The 15,102-nt window shown below is 43.8% G+C and overlaps 1 protein-coding gene across 3 annotated transcripts in view; it reads left to right on the plus strand.

The window, feature by feature from the left end:
- Positions 1–15,102, plus strand: part of PASK (PAS domain containing serine/threonine kinase) — a 514,076-nt gene that overhangs the window by 289,014 nt on the left and 209,960 nt on the right. The window lies entirely within an intron of this gene.

Raw genomic sequence — 15,102 nt, forward strand, 5'->3', positions numbered from 1 at the left:
CAGCCTAGTTAGCATTAAGCGGAGCCTCATGTGCACATTATGGCGGCAGTTCTGTAACTGTATGGTTATAAATAGGTGCCCAGAGGACAAATGGTAGGATTCTGTTCTATAAAAAAGTATAGGGCTCATTTCAGAAAAAGATAGACATCCAAAAGACAGCATAAACTGGCACTTGGATGTCTTACTAGTCAAAACGTCCAAGTGGGCTTTTTCAAAACCAATTTTCTGGACATCTAGCGGGACTTTTTATGCACTATGTGTCCAGAGAAGAAATGGGTGTGTTGGTAGGCATGCCATAGGCAAGGAATAGATAGGCTAAGACTTGGACGTCCTGCAGCTATTAATCAAACCTTTCCTAGGACATCCTAGATGGAACTTAGATGTTTTCAACTATACTTGGTTGAGAAGTGTCTTAAGTGCCAAAAGGGTACCCAAACTGACCAGATGACAAATGGAGGGATTAAGTAATGATCCCACATACTCCCCAGTGGGTCAATGACCCCCTCCCACCCTCCCAAAATTTGAATGAAATAGTATATACCTGGCTCTAGAACAGCAGCACTTGTTATGGGAAAGCATAGTAGAGCATCACACAAGTAGTCAGGTGGGTGGGCTAGTAAATCATAGAGAGGAGGAGCCAGGCCCTTAAGTCACTCTAACCACTACATTTACGATGGAAAATGTAAGCCCACCAAAATCCTACTATACTTCTGTATAGGTGCCACCTGCAGCCTAAGGGCTATTGGAGAATTGGCAAGTTGGTATAGTAGGTTTGGGGAGAGTTTGGGAGGGCTCACTATAAGGGGGTTATGGTGAGATGTACTTCTGGCACTGTTTATGTGAAGTTCTTAGCAGAGCCTTCTAATGTGCCTCAGTGTTCTGTTGGCATGCCTATGTGGCCATTTTGTTAGAAAACTGGCCCCTGCCACTTCCAAATGAGCTTTATTTGCACATTTTAAACTTGGATGGTATTGTGGTTGAAAATGGGGAATGAAGTTAAAATGTCCTGAGGCTGGACATCTAGTTGGACATCCTGGTGATCAAGGTGTCCAACTAGATGATTTTCAAGAAAAAAATTGGATGTGCAGTGTTTTTGAAAATGAACCCTTCTGGAAATCCAATTTTGGACGATTTGTGGGAAATGTCCAAAGTCGGACTTAGACATCCTATCGAAAATGCCCCTCCACAGGTCTACTTTTCTTTATAAAATACAAGATTGACAGCAAAAATACACACCTAAATTCCAGAGATGACTCACACAAGTTGTTCTGTAAATTAGATATGTTAGTGTGAGCCCTGGCCATGCTCTTCCCAGATTCTATGTGTATACCTACCTATAAAATAAGCACATATTTACAGAATAGTCCTTAGGTGAAATTTTGGCATTTAGATGCTTATACAATAATGGTATTTTAGTGTATAATGGGGTCCTTTTATTAAGATGCACTAACTGATTAAGTGCACGCTAAATGCTAAGATGCCCATAGGAATATAATGGATGTCTTAGCATTTAGGGCACACTAATCTTTAGTGCATGCTAAATTGGTTAGTGCACCTTAATAAAAGTACCCCTATGTGCATATAAACCTTAATGTGTATCTTATAGAATTATACACAGTAGGATTGTTTAAACAATTTTATTGATCAGCATAAATTATAACAGTCATGGTAGAAGACAACATACTATGTAGGACACAAACTAGCAAAACCAACATCAATGTTTTATATATTCTCCGAGAATAAATAGGACAAATCATTTTTACATGTGGGTGTCATCATCCTCGGAGCCGGTGCAAAAATACTGCCCACCACTTATCCTTTAAGAGATTAAGGCAGTTCGCCCAATGTGCTTGCTTGACTTTTATCCTGCCTGACTCATGAGTATGGAACCAGCAGTCTTTTTTTTTATCCGCAGCAGAGGAAGATGCATAATGAGCAGCTCCTCTCAGCACCATTTTGAAAGTAAGTTGGGTGCCGTCTTCAAAGAATGTTTTTTTGCATGTAGTTCCTTCAGGATCTACTCTTTTCTTTTTAGTTTTTCCCTTTAGTCTCCACAGTTCTATTTGCTCTTCTTAGTCCTGAACATCAGTTGGAAATTGTCCTTATTTTTAAGTGAGCTGTTGCCCCTGCGGCTATTTTCCCTTCTCTGTCATCTAAGGTTTCCAGTGGCTTTAAGCTCTGCTGAAGGTGCAGTCAGACCAACTCTGGGGCTGGCACTCATAACTGGTCTTTCTAGTGTTTGGGGTCAGACCATAACCATCTGAACTGTGATCTTTGCTTACATATGCAAAAAAGAACATAGAAATCTAGAGAGACTCAGAAGGAGAAGATTTTTGAAACCAGGTCCGAATTGTAGGTGATGGTATAACCCTTGACAGCTTTGCTGGTCCCTGTAGCTACTAGACAGATACCTGATACTGGGAGTGGTCGAGCAACAAGTAGGTCTCCATTAGTGCTGTCCGATTCATGAAAAAAAATTCAATTCGATTCGGCCAACAGAATCAATTTTTTGATACGATTCGATTCGATTCACTTTCTATGATGCAGCTTTTTAAGTTTAAACATTTTAAATGTTTTATTTAACCAAGGTAATATCATGTCAAAGATAACATAGCTTTAAAATTAGCTAGAAAAATGGATTACATGAATTACATTTTCTAGTTCTTATTTGGAAATATTAATTTGTCATTCTTCCTCTATAAGCTATTATCTCTCCCCATCCTAATTTATCATCTGACTATGCAGCCTATGTCTGGCATCACAGTACACCCTCACCCCTCCTCCTGACAAGCATATCACACCTGTTTTCTGCCTTGTTTCCTCTGCCTTTGCTGTTTTCTATGATGTGCAGCAGCGGCACTAAAGTGGACAGATGCCATGGGACCTTCCATAATTCCATACTGCTATACATTCTGCCAATGCTGATGTCAATCATACCCCTCTCTGACGTCACTTCCTGTTTTTGAGGGGGTAGTACCAATAGTGTGTGTAGCAGCACTGCATTTTAGAAGATCCCGCTGTGGGAACCATCATAAGTGTGGCAGCTTCCAAATCTAGTGTCTAGAAATAGTGTCAGAATTTCTAGTGTGCTCTCAATGGAACTCTTCCCTCCTGCCTCCTAGTGTCTCAGCATTTCAAAAGGAACCAGACATCTACCCCAGCAGGCTCCAAGGGAGTCACCTCCTACTTAGCAAACTCTGTATGTATTTCAGTACCTCAGATTTACTCCAGTTGATCTTGTATCCTGAGAAGGATCCAAAGGTGTCAATCAACTGTAGTAAGGCTGGTACTGATGTTTCTGGTTCTGTAAGATATAATAAAAGATGATCAGCATAGGCCGAGATCTTGTATATGTCATTTCTATAAGATATTCCCTTAATGCTGTCTGACTGTTTAATAGCCAGAAGAAGAGGTTCCAGTACAAGATCAAATAGTAATGGGGATAGTGGGCATCCCTGTCTAACACTTCTATAAAGATAGAATTTCTCTGTAAGGACATTATTGATGAATATTCTGGTATTAGGGTGGCCATATAATGTTTTGATCATATGTATAAATCCTGCACCCATACCAAACCACTGCATTACTTTATACATAAAAGACGATTCCACCCTGTCAAACACCTTCTCTGCATCGAAGGACACAGAGAAGGCCAGTTCATCCATTGTCTCAGTCAAGGACATAGGTTGTAATGCCAGGCGGGTGTTATTAGAAGAGTCATGTGGATTCAGTGTCATCCTTGTTGGCCCCAAGGTGTAAACGTAATTAGGGTGTAATTAGAATGTAGGGACCATCTACATGGCTACTGGTTCTTAACAGGAAGCTACTGCAATGAGGAACATGAAGGTGTAATGGAATGTCTATGTAGCACTCTGGGTTTATTTACATTCCCTTAGAATCTTAAATTTCTAACCCTGCACAATCCAATACTAACAAGCAATGAATCAGGCTGGGTATTAGAAAAATAAGATATTTTATTACTAAACAAGTGGCAGCTGAAGTGGTCAAACAGTATAATAAATGTGAGATTTATGTGTTGAACATTTTAAGATGCTAGGAAATATACAGAATCACTTCAGAGTAAACACACGATTAAATTATACCTTCTGAGTTTCCAACTAGATATATCACAGAGCTATATACAACTTGTCAGTGAAGGAATGGAGTCTCAGGTGAGAGGAGGCTGGCTGGTAGAAGAGCTCTAAAGCAGTGTCATTAGGTGGAGGTAGCTCAGCAGAGATAACAAGCTGCCAAGGGCAAGGATACAGGAACTGTTGCAGCCCAGATCTGTCTTCCAGTACAGACCTCTAGAATCAGACTCGAGGATCAGACCTTGATGCTCTCTTGAGATGATTCATTTATACCCCTCGAGCAGAGGGCTTGCCTCTGGAGATAAGATGTACTCTCTACCTCCTAACCTTGGTCATTCCAGAAATAACCATATTGCATCACAAAGGGTTGCAGTTCCAGAACCCAGCTCCTTCTCCTGAGTGACTGAGGTCATCTTGCCCTCAGTATATGTTCATACAATAAGTGTAATGCTGGTTCAAGGTTCAAGGTTTATTAAATATTTGATGAATCGCTGAATCTGTTTACAAAGCGATGTACATAATTATAAAATAGAGTTAAAAAAATACAAAATACATGAACATTAAGATTAAGATGAGACAAACATTAGTTGGAAGGGGAGGAGGGTAAAAAGATACATCTGTTATATCGCGAAAGACAAATAAGGGAAAAAACAAAGAAACAGAGTAGTTAAAAAAAAATATCATAAAAGTCAAAAAGGTTTAAATGTTAAAAGCATCTTTAAAAAGGTGTGTTTTCAAGGATTTTTTTAAAGAAGGGATATCTTTTTCGTTTTTGATGTGTTGAGGCAAAGAGTTCCACCATTGGGGACCGATTACAGAAAACATGTCTGATCTTTGTGTACCTATTATTTTTAGAGAAGGAACAACTAATAAATTTTGAAAAGATGATCTAAGTGCACGCATAGAGCTGTGGGGAATTAGCATTCTTGATATAAACTGGGGTTCGTTGTAAGCTAAAGTTTTAAATATAAGCAACATAACCTTAAACCATATGCGATGGCTAATAGGGAGCCAGTGAGCGTCAATAAATAATGGTGTAACATGATCATATTTTCTAGCGTTATAGATCAATTTAATAGCAGTATTTTGGATAATTTGCAGACGTCGTTTTTCTTTTTGAGTAATGTTAAGTAGTAAAGAATTACAATAATCCATTTTTGCTATTACTAGTGAATGAATCAAAATATTGTGCGATTTGGGCTCAAGAAATTTGGCAATAGATCGTATTAAGCGTAGTTTATAAAAGTGTGTTCTAACTATGTTATTGATATGGTCTTTGAATACTAATTTATCGTCGATTATAACCCCTAAAATTTTTAATTTGGAAACGATTTCTATTGGGGTATTATTAAGGATGAATGGCGACTTCAGACTGATATCATTTTTCCAGGTAAAAATCATTGCCTTTGTTTTATTTATGTTTAACGCTAATTTGTTTGTGTTGAGCCAGTTTTGAACTAATTCAAGTTTTTTATTTAATGATGTAATGTCTTCATGATTTTCAGGGTTAAGAGGATGAATTAATTGAATGTCATCTGCGTACGAAAAAGCAGTAAAGCCAACAGACTGACAGAGATTCAATAGTGGCGAGAGAAAAATGTTAAACAAAAGAGGTGATAAAATAGATCCTTGAGGAATCCCAAAAGACGTAGAGTACGCATTGGAGTACTTATTATTAAACTTAACGAAAGAAGTGCGATTAGTGAGATAGGATGTGAACCAATTAAGGACTTGGTCACAAATGCCAATTGATTCAAGACGATTAAGAAGGAGATCATGGTCGATTGTATCAAATGCAGCAGAAATATCTAAAGAAAAAAGAGCAACAGATTTATGATGGTCCAGGAAATAATGGATATTATTCGTTAAGCCAATCAACGAATGTTCTGTATTATGATATTTGCGAAAACCTGTTTGATTGGGGTGCATAACATTGGTTGATTCAATGAAGTCTGATACCTGGTTGAATATCAATTTTTCAGTCAGTTTAGCTAAGAAGGGGATATTTGCAATTGGACGGTAGTTAGAAGGGTCATTTTTACTGATTTTATGGTCTTAAAGTAGTGGAATGATAATAGAGGTTTTCCAAAGAGCAGGAACTGAAGCAGTATGTAGGCTTTTTGAGACGATCGTGTGAATGAAGGGGCCGAGGAGATGGAAAATTTTTTTTATATAAAATGGAGGAAAGATTTCGGAGCCAGAACTCTTTAAATTTATTTGAGAAAAAAGTGCTTTGATATCGTTAAGAGTGGGAAGTCTGAAATTTGAGCATTTAGCTGTTGGAAGGTGCTCTCTAAGATGATTGCTTGAAGGACTTTTAATTGTGTTGGGAAGAAATGTATTTCGGATGTTATTGATTTTCTGGTTAAATGCATCGGCAATGTCTTGTGCTTTCAAAAAAGATATCTGGGGTGTAGTATTTCTTGTATTGTGTGATGTAATAGATTTTAAAATGTTGAATAAGGTAGCAGAGTTTCTTGCCTTATGAATTTTTTCTGAGTAAAATTTATTTTTTGCCTGATTATTTTTAGTTTTATATATGGCTGCCTTTTCTTTAAAATTTCGAAGATTTATTTGGGATTTAGTATAACGCCATTTTCTTTCAAGAGCTCGAAGTTGTTTTTTTAAAAGATGTAGTTAAGCCATATACCATGGTCCGAAGTTGCATCAGTTGAGTGGCTTTGAGCTATTCTTTTTTACTTTACTTTCCCTCCTTCTACTTATGTTATAATCATTGTACACTGCATTGATATTTCCTTTGAACTGTGATATATCAAACCATAAAAAACTTGGAAGGAGCAAATGTGGGCCAAAGATCACTTCTGCTTAAATCACAATCTTCTTGAATTCATGCAAAAAGGTTGTGAAGCTCTGTGTAAAATCTATATGCAGGGTTTTTAACCCTTACAGATAGCTGAGCGGCCAAGAAGCACAAGCATTGGTCTCCCTTACTACATAAGAACATAAGAATTGCCATCTCCGGATCAGACCCTGGGTCCATCAAGTCCGGTGATCCGCATACGCGGAGGCCCACCAGGTGTACCCTGGCATAGTTTTAGTTCCCAAATCACTGCCCCCAACCCTTCCCCCTCCTCCTAGATAAATTCTCCCCCAAAACCTCCACTTAAATAATCTCTTCCTCCCCAAAACACCAACCAAGTATTCAGATCTCTGAAATGTAACGTAATCTTATTTGTACTCTAACTATAATCTATTTGTTATATCACACAGTAACGTACAGTCAATTTAATATCCAATTTGAAAGTTCTTCCGGAATTAATCCAGCTACCTCTCCTCCCTTATAACCAAAAAAACCAAAACAAAACTGTTGTAACTTCACTGGAAATGTCCAGTTAGCTCTTTTGTAATCCGCCTTGAATTGCAAGGTATAGGCGGAATAGAAGTCCCTAATGTAATGTATGCCTCTCAAGGGAGATGTGCATCTAATTTACCCTTACCCGTATTACTCTATGCCACTCTTAAGGAGATGTGCATCTAGTTTACCCTTAAATCCTAGAACGGTGGATTCTGCAATTACTTCCTCTGGGAGAGCATTCCAGGTGTCCACCACTCGCTGCGTGAAATAGAACTTCCTGATATTCGTCCTGGACCTGTCCCCCCTCTATGTCCTCTTGTCCGTTTCACATTGGACATTGTAAATAACTGCTTTCCCTGCTCCATGGTGCCTTGGAGGAGCCCTATAACTCTCTGTTGAAGAGGCACCTTTGAGCCGGTCTCCCAAAAGCCGGGACCCAGTCTCCAACATGGCAGTGACAGTTTTGCAGGCTGTCATTGAACCAAATAGTATAAAACTGCAAATATGAAGCCTTAGGTAGCAAATATAGGGTTTAAAGTACATTAAGCTCACAAAACCAGCAATACCGAGGTTGGCTGATTCAGCTGACCTTGATATTGCTGATTTTGAGAGCTTAATGTGCCTTAAACCCTGTATTGATACATCTCCAGAGTTGTTTGTCACTTACACATCTCTAGAGTTTTAACCCCTGACGCAGGCATAGGTGTTGCCGAAACACAGCCATGCTGGGTCTTTCTAAGTGTTCCACTAGATGTTGGTGAAATAGTGATACTAGTTCCAGCTTTCATCATGCACCCTGTTATCACTTCACTTTGTTTTCAGGTCTCTGTGCTCATTTCCCATATTCAGTCATACCAGCTGTACACAAACCTCTACTTGTGTCCTTGGTGTGTTGTATGCATAACTTGGCTGACTCCCTCCAGACAGTGGTGTACCTAGCATATGTAACACCTGGGGCCCATCATTTTTTGGCACACACCCCCACCCCATCTGTACGAAAAACATGATTTTTAGTAACAAGGCCACACGTCACACATGAGTACCTAGGAAAAGGCAGCATCTTACATATTGCAGTGAGCAGTAAAACTAAACAAGCCAGACCAGTACAGATCAATCCTACACCGTCAATCCTAACAGAAAACCATGTCTTTCGAACACACAGAACAAGAAAACACCTTCACCTAGTATGGAATATGTCATCACAAACTAACCCCTCTCCCTTTTACAAAACTGTAGTGTGGATTTTAGCCACGGTGGTAACAGCTCTGACGCTCATAGAATTCTGAGCATCAGAGCTGCTATCACCACGGCTGGCGCTAAAAAACGCTCCACAGTTTTGTAAAAGGGGGGATAAAATAGAAATACATAGACAAAGATTAAATTGAACCAGCAAGAAGCTGGACTCTGCATAAAATGCAACACCACAGAAACAGTGACATATGTCTCCTAAAGCAATAAATAAATAGAAAATTTTTGTTCTACCTTTGTCTTCTATGGTTTCTGCTTTCCTCATCTTCTTGTTACTGTCTTCCATCTCTCTGCCCCTCCCTGTATGGCATCTTCTCTCCTTCTATGCCCCTTCCAGAAACTGTATGCCTCCCCCTTCCATCTCTCCTCTAGACCCCCCCCCCTTTGGTCTGACATCCATCATCTTCCCTCTGTTCCCTCATGGTCTGGCATCTTTCTCCTTTCATCTCTTTTCCTCCCCCCCCTGTGGTTTTTAGCATCTCTCTCTTCTCATTTCCTCCGCTCAGATCTGATATCTCTGTCTCCTTCCCCGTTCTCTGGCATCTCTCTATTCTCTCTCTCTTCCCTTTCCTTCTCTGGTCTTCCTTCTTTATTTTCTGCCTCCGTTTAAATTAAATTATTTGGGAGTCACGTGATGTGCTGAGCCAAGCAAGACGTGCCTTGCTCGGGCTCTGGGGCCCCGGGTCCCTCTGAACCTGATCCAGCATTTCTACCGGCCCTGACCTCTACTACACTATCGGGGCAGTGCATGGACAAGTTTCCTTCCGTGCCTAGCCCGGTCATGAGTGGCAAATCGTGTCGCTCTGGCAGAGACAGGGAGACCAGATCGGCGCGGCCGGACTCCAAGATGGCGGCGGGTGACTCGGGTTCCGCGCTCCCCTTGTCAGAGGCACATATAGCTGCACTATCTGCCTCGGTCATGCGGGCCTTGGATTCCCGCTTTGAACAACTGTCTGGCCAACTTACATCGCTGGAGTCTCTTTTGGGGGAGACCACGAGGCGCACGGGAGAGCTAGAGCAACGGGTATCGCAGGTGGAGGACTCCAACTCTGCTTCCTCTGCGGACCTGGCGGCGATGAAGGCGCAACTCAAGCGGCAAGCTGATAAGCTGGAGGATCTCGAGAACCGCTCGAGACGGGACAACTTGCGCCTGATTGGCCTCCCAGAAGCTGTTTCAGATTCCCGCCTTCTATCAACTTTGGAGACCTGGCTCCGGACGGAGTTCCCTCTCCCGGCTGGTGTGGGCCCTCTGCAACTCGATCGGGCGCACCGCCTGGGCCGGCGCTCCAACGACAGTGATCGCGCTTGGGTCACCATCTTTAAAATTCACAGCTCGGCCGTGAAGGCTGAGCTGATGAAGCAATACCGGCAAAAAAGGAACACGCTTCAGTACGATGGAGTTCCGGTTCGCCTGTTCAAGGATTATTCTCCGGCGCTGCAGGAACGCAGGCGGCGCTTCTCCCGAGTGTGCACTGCACTGTTCGATCGGAAGCACAGTTTTCTACTTCTCTACCCGGCGCAATTAAAAGTTTGGACTCCTACAGGATGGCAGGTCTTTGCTACTGTGGAGGCTGCACAGAACTACTTGGACGCGCTTCCGGGCGAGTCTGGGCCCTCGATGGCCCCTTGAGCCCTTTGACACTGCTATGCTTGCTCTGTGATGGAGGCACTTTCCTCTTAATGTTGGGCATGTACTTTTGAGACCTGGCTGATCTTTACACTTCTTTCAGCCTGAAGGGAATTGGTTCCCTTTAGAGTAATGTCTGTTTGCCCACTCTTGAGCTGCCCTGCACAGTACTAAGGCTCCCTCGGTTTTGTGACTCTGCCCTTCTTTATATGGTTGTGCTGGTACTCCTCTACTGTTTTCAACATGTTTATTGTGTTCTTTTATGGGGGATTATTGGAGTGCAGAGGCATGTTCCCCTTGTGTGGGGCACTTGTTGAGTTTCAGTACGGGTGCTCATTTGGGGTGGCTTCCTTTCGTTCGTTGGTGTGTGTGTTAGCATGTGCAGGGGAGGGGAGTGTGCGGGTTCCTTTTTAGGGGACCCTGAATTTGCTTCTTTCTACTAGAATCCCTATGCTTGTGGTCATTGGGTGGTGGAGTGTGGTGTGTGGCTGGTTTGTGGTGATTGACTTTGGGGTGCTGTGTTGTGTATGGAATGGGTTGGGTGGAGGGATCTGGGGCCCTGTAAATGTCTTAGCGTGATTCTCTCCCGGTTCCACTAGTGGGACGGAGTTTTTGCTTGGGGTTGGGGTTTTGGAGGATTTGGGAAGAATGCTTGGGGGTGGGTGTTTGGGTGGGAGGGGGTGGATTTGTGGGGGTGGGGGTGGTTTGCTCTCACTGATGCTTAGGGTTTGTATTTGGGGTTTGTGGTATTTGAGGTATTGTCTGCTCTCTTTGGGGAGTTTGGGGCATCCCTTTTCTTTTTCTTTCCTTTTTGTTTTTTACCTATATGGGGTGCCTCTCTTGGAGCTTCTTTTCTTCTCTTGGTGTTGTGTCCTGGCACATGTTGGCGTTGGCGGCCCTGGGGGAGGCTGGGCTCCTGGGGTCTTATCTTGGAGGCATCGCTTGTCCTTGAGTTGTCTTTTTTCTCTCCGATTGCCGCTGTGAGTTCCCCTTTTAGGCTCGTTTCTTGGAATGTAGGGGGCATTACATCCCCCATCAAGCGGTCAAAAATTTTGGCCGCGCTTCAGTGACATCATGCTGATATTGCCTGTTTACAAGAAACTCGGCTCACTGATGAGGAACATCTTAAGTTACGGCGCTCTTGGGTGGGGGAGGTTTATTTTGCGTCTTCGCCTGGACGTCATCGGGGTGTGGCGGTGTCGCTTCGGAAATCTTCTCCCCTTGGTGTGCAGGTACTTGATAAGTCACCGGAGGGTCGTCATTTACTTTTGCGACTTTCGATGGGCGACCGGAGCTATCTGCTACTGGTGGTTTATGGCCCTAATTCGTCGGAATCTGCCTTTCTACGTGACCTGGTTGCTCTCCATTCCCGATATTGTGGTGAACCTTTGCTTTTGGTGGGTGATTTCAATTTGGTAAGTGATCCGGAATTAGATAAGTCTGGCCCCCCCCCCTCTACTTTTGGGACTCGTGGTAGACTTCTTGCTGATTTCTGCGATACTCTATCGGTGGTAGATCCTTGGCGCCTCTTACATCCTGAGACCCGGGACTATACGCATCTCTCTAGAGCTCACAATACCTGGTCTCGCATCGATTATATTTTTGTGTCCCAGGGTCTGTTTTCATCCGTTTCGTCCGCGGAGATTGGTCCTTTAGCCATTTTGGATCACGCTCCAATTTGGATTGATATGCACTTGGATCCGACATGTGTTCGTTCTCCTTCTTGGTGATTCCCCTTTTATTTGGCGCAGGATGTGGTGTTTAAAACTTTTTTGGAGACTCAATGGAAGGATTATTTACAACATAATGCACAACATCAGACAGATCCCACTTTGTTCTGGGAAGTCGCCAAGACCGTGATTCGAGGACACACTATTTTCTTTCTCTGTGGCAGACTCAAACGTATTAACCGTAGCATCATCACCCTGCAACGTGATCTCGGCGCAGCCAAGCGCGCTTTCCAGGCTACTCCCTCTCCTGCTATTCGAGACCACTATCTGTCTGCTCAGGCTATGCTTAATTCGTTACTCCACTCCAGGTCCATGAAATGGGCAGCCTTCCATAAACACAGATTCCACAGATTTGGTAACAGACCAGGGCGGCTGTTGGCCCGTCTCGTTGATGCTCGACTGGGTCGTCGGCTGATCTTGACGCTTAAGACTCCTGGAGGGGGTCGGGTTTCACAAACGTCGCAGGTAGCGGAGACGCTCTGTGACTTCTTTTCTCGGCTATATGCTGCACCTGATGAGATCTCGGGGGACCTCATCTCTGACTATTTGCTTTCCTTAGGCATACCGCGTTTGGCGGTGGATGTGGTGACTCGCCTTAATGAACCGCTTCAAGCCTTGGAATTACAGGTTGCCATCAAATCTCTTCGATCGGGTCGGGCCCCTGGTCCAGACGGGTTTTCCGGTGAATTTTATCGTATTCTCTCCCATCGCGTTTGTGGTCCCTTACTAGACTATTATAATGCAGCTATTAGTAGCGGCTCGTTTCCTCGCTATGCTAACGAGGCCGGGTAAGGCGGCGGACGACCCGGGGTCTTATCGTCCGATCTCTTTACTTAATGTCGATTTAAAATTATTTTCTCGCGTTTTGGCCAACCGTCTTGCCCCCCTTCTCCCTTCTGTTATTCATGAGGACCAGGTTGGCTTTGTTCGGGGCCGGCACTCCGTTCACAATGTGCACAAGGTCCTTTTTGCGCTGGCTCATTGCCAGGAATTGAACATTGACTCCCTGTTTGTTAGCTTGGACGCCTCTAAGGCATTCGATGGTGTAAACTGGTCCTTCTTGTTTCCCACCCTGGAACATGTGTGGTTGGGGGATTTTACCTTAGTGCAATCCATTCTCTATATTCTAACCCGCGGGCGTCTCTTTTGGTTAATGGTACTCGCACGGATTCCTTTTCTATCTTTCACGGTACTCGACAGGGCTGCCCTCTTTCTCCTCTACTTTTTCTGTTATTTTTAGAACCCTTGCTTTGTACACTACGAAGTTTTGATGAGGTGCGGGGCCTAAGGGTTGCAGGTGGTTCTCTGAAGACGTTGGCCTTCGCAGACGATATGTTTTTAATTCTGACCAGTCCTACCACGTCTCTGCCTCTTGCGTTGGACCTTATTTCTGAATTTTGTTTTCACTCTGGCCTTTCTCTGAATCTCGACAAATCGTTGGCCTTGCCGTCTTGTCCGCGGGTTCGTACTTATTTCCCTCTACGGTGGGTAGACTCTGAGCTACGCTACTTAGGGGTCTACATTCCAATGGACCTCACCCGCCTCTACTCTCTCAATGTTCGCTTTTTGTTTTCCGCCTCTGGGCCGCGGCTTCAGTTGTGGCGGGGTCTTCCCCTTTCTTTGTTGGGCCGAGTGAGCCTTTATAACATGCTTGTTGTACCTCAGTGGCTCTATGTTTTTCAGGTCCTTCCCCTCTATCTCTCTTCGCATGATGAAAAGCGTTTAGAGCGCATGGTGCAGCGGTTCCTCTGGTTGGGCAAGCGGGCTCGCTTGCCCTATAGGAGGGTAGCCTTCCCTTGGTACAAAGGTGGCTTGGGGTTGTTGAATCTACGTTTCTTGACGATTGCTTGTGGCATGCGTCACATTAATGACCTTTCTAGTGGCACCTCCACTTTTACTAACACCTCCCTGGAACTTTCTTGTTTTATTTCTACCCACTTTAGTGCGTTTCTTCACTCTTCTTTGCTCTCCAAATGGGAATCTGCACCCAATGCGTTGTTGCATTGCCCCCTTCGTCGGGCCTGGCACTGGGTCTGAAGATTTCATTCCCTCAGTCCCACTGTCTCTCCCTTTTTACCTCTGCGTTATAATGCCCGTTTTCCTCCTGGGGTGGACAATGCTAGTTTTGTATGTTGGGAAGCAAAGGGGATTCATTTTTTGTTGCATTTGGTTGATGACGAGGGTCTGATCAAGCCCTTTGACTTGCTTTGCGAGGAATTTTCTCTACCTCGTACAGATGTCTATGCCTACCTTCAGATTCGCCACTATATTTCTTCTTTCTCGAGCACTCACCTTTCGGCTTCCTGTCTGGAATTATTGATGGAGGCCTTTACCTTTGGTTCCCAACAGCCTGTCCCCCTGAAGTTTCACCATAGACATCTGAAGGACGAGTCCCCTATGCTTGCTTGTCTTAAATTGCAGGATGCTTGGGTGGGAGATTTGAATATGGAATTCTTGGAGGATGTTATTATGACTGCTATTAAAAACCTGCCTTTGTTTAGTAAATATGCTATATTTTGGGAACAACACTTTAAATTGACTCTCCGTCTGTACATTTCTCCTCGGAGAGCTTTCCTGGCGAGGCTCTGCCTGACTGCAGACTGTAGGCGCTGTGGTGCTCCGGATACTGGTCTCGGCCATATGTTTTGGTCCTGTCCATCTATACAGACTTTTTGGGATGCTGTGTTTCTTTTTGTCAATTCCACCTGGAACATTACAGTTCAGAGATCTGCCTTGGTGTTATTTGGAGCCTCTTTGCACTATTATCCTCGTCGGCCTGGGGCCTCCGCGTTCCTTCGCTGGACGGCAGTGATTGCTATCAGATGCATTTTGCTTAAGTGGATGGAACCCGGGGCTCCTGACTATTCCCTTTGGCGTAGTCATATGATAACGTTGCTCTCTTGGGAACGGAGAGGAGTTAACAACATTTCTTCCTTGCCTGGACGGGCATTCCAGCGGGTTTGGGAGCCATTTTGGTCGACTCTCACTCCGGTGGCTCGTAGCCGCCTGCTGAACTGCTAGGGTCCTGGTATTATCCCTTTCTTTCCCTCTTTTTATTTGGCATCAGTGAGAGTGAGGGGTGGGTGGGGG

This window comes from Geotrypetes seraphini, chromosome 9, assembly GCF_902459505.1.
Source record: "Geotrypetes seraphini chromosome 9, aGeoSer1.1, whole genome shotgun sequence".
Taxonomy (NCBI): Eukaryota; Metazoa; Chordata; class Amphibia; order Gymnophiona; family Dermophiidae; genus Geotrypetes; species Geotrypetes seraphini.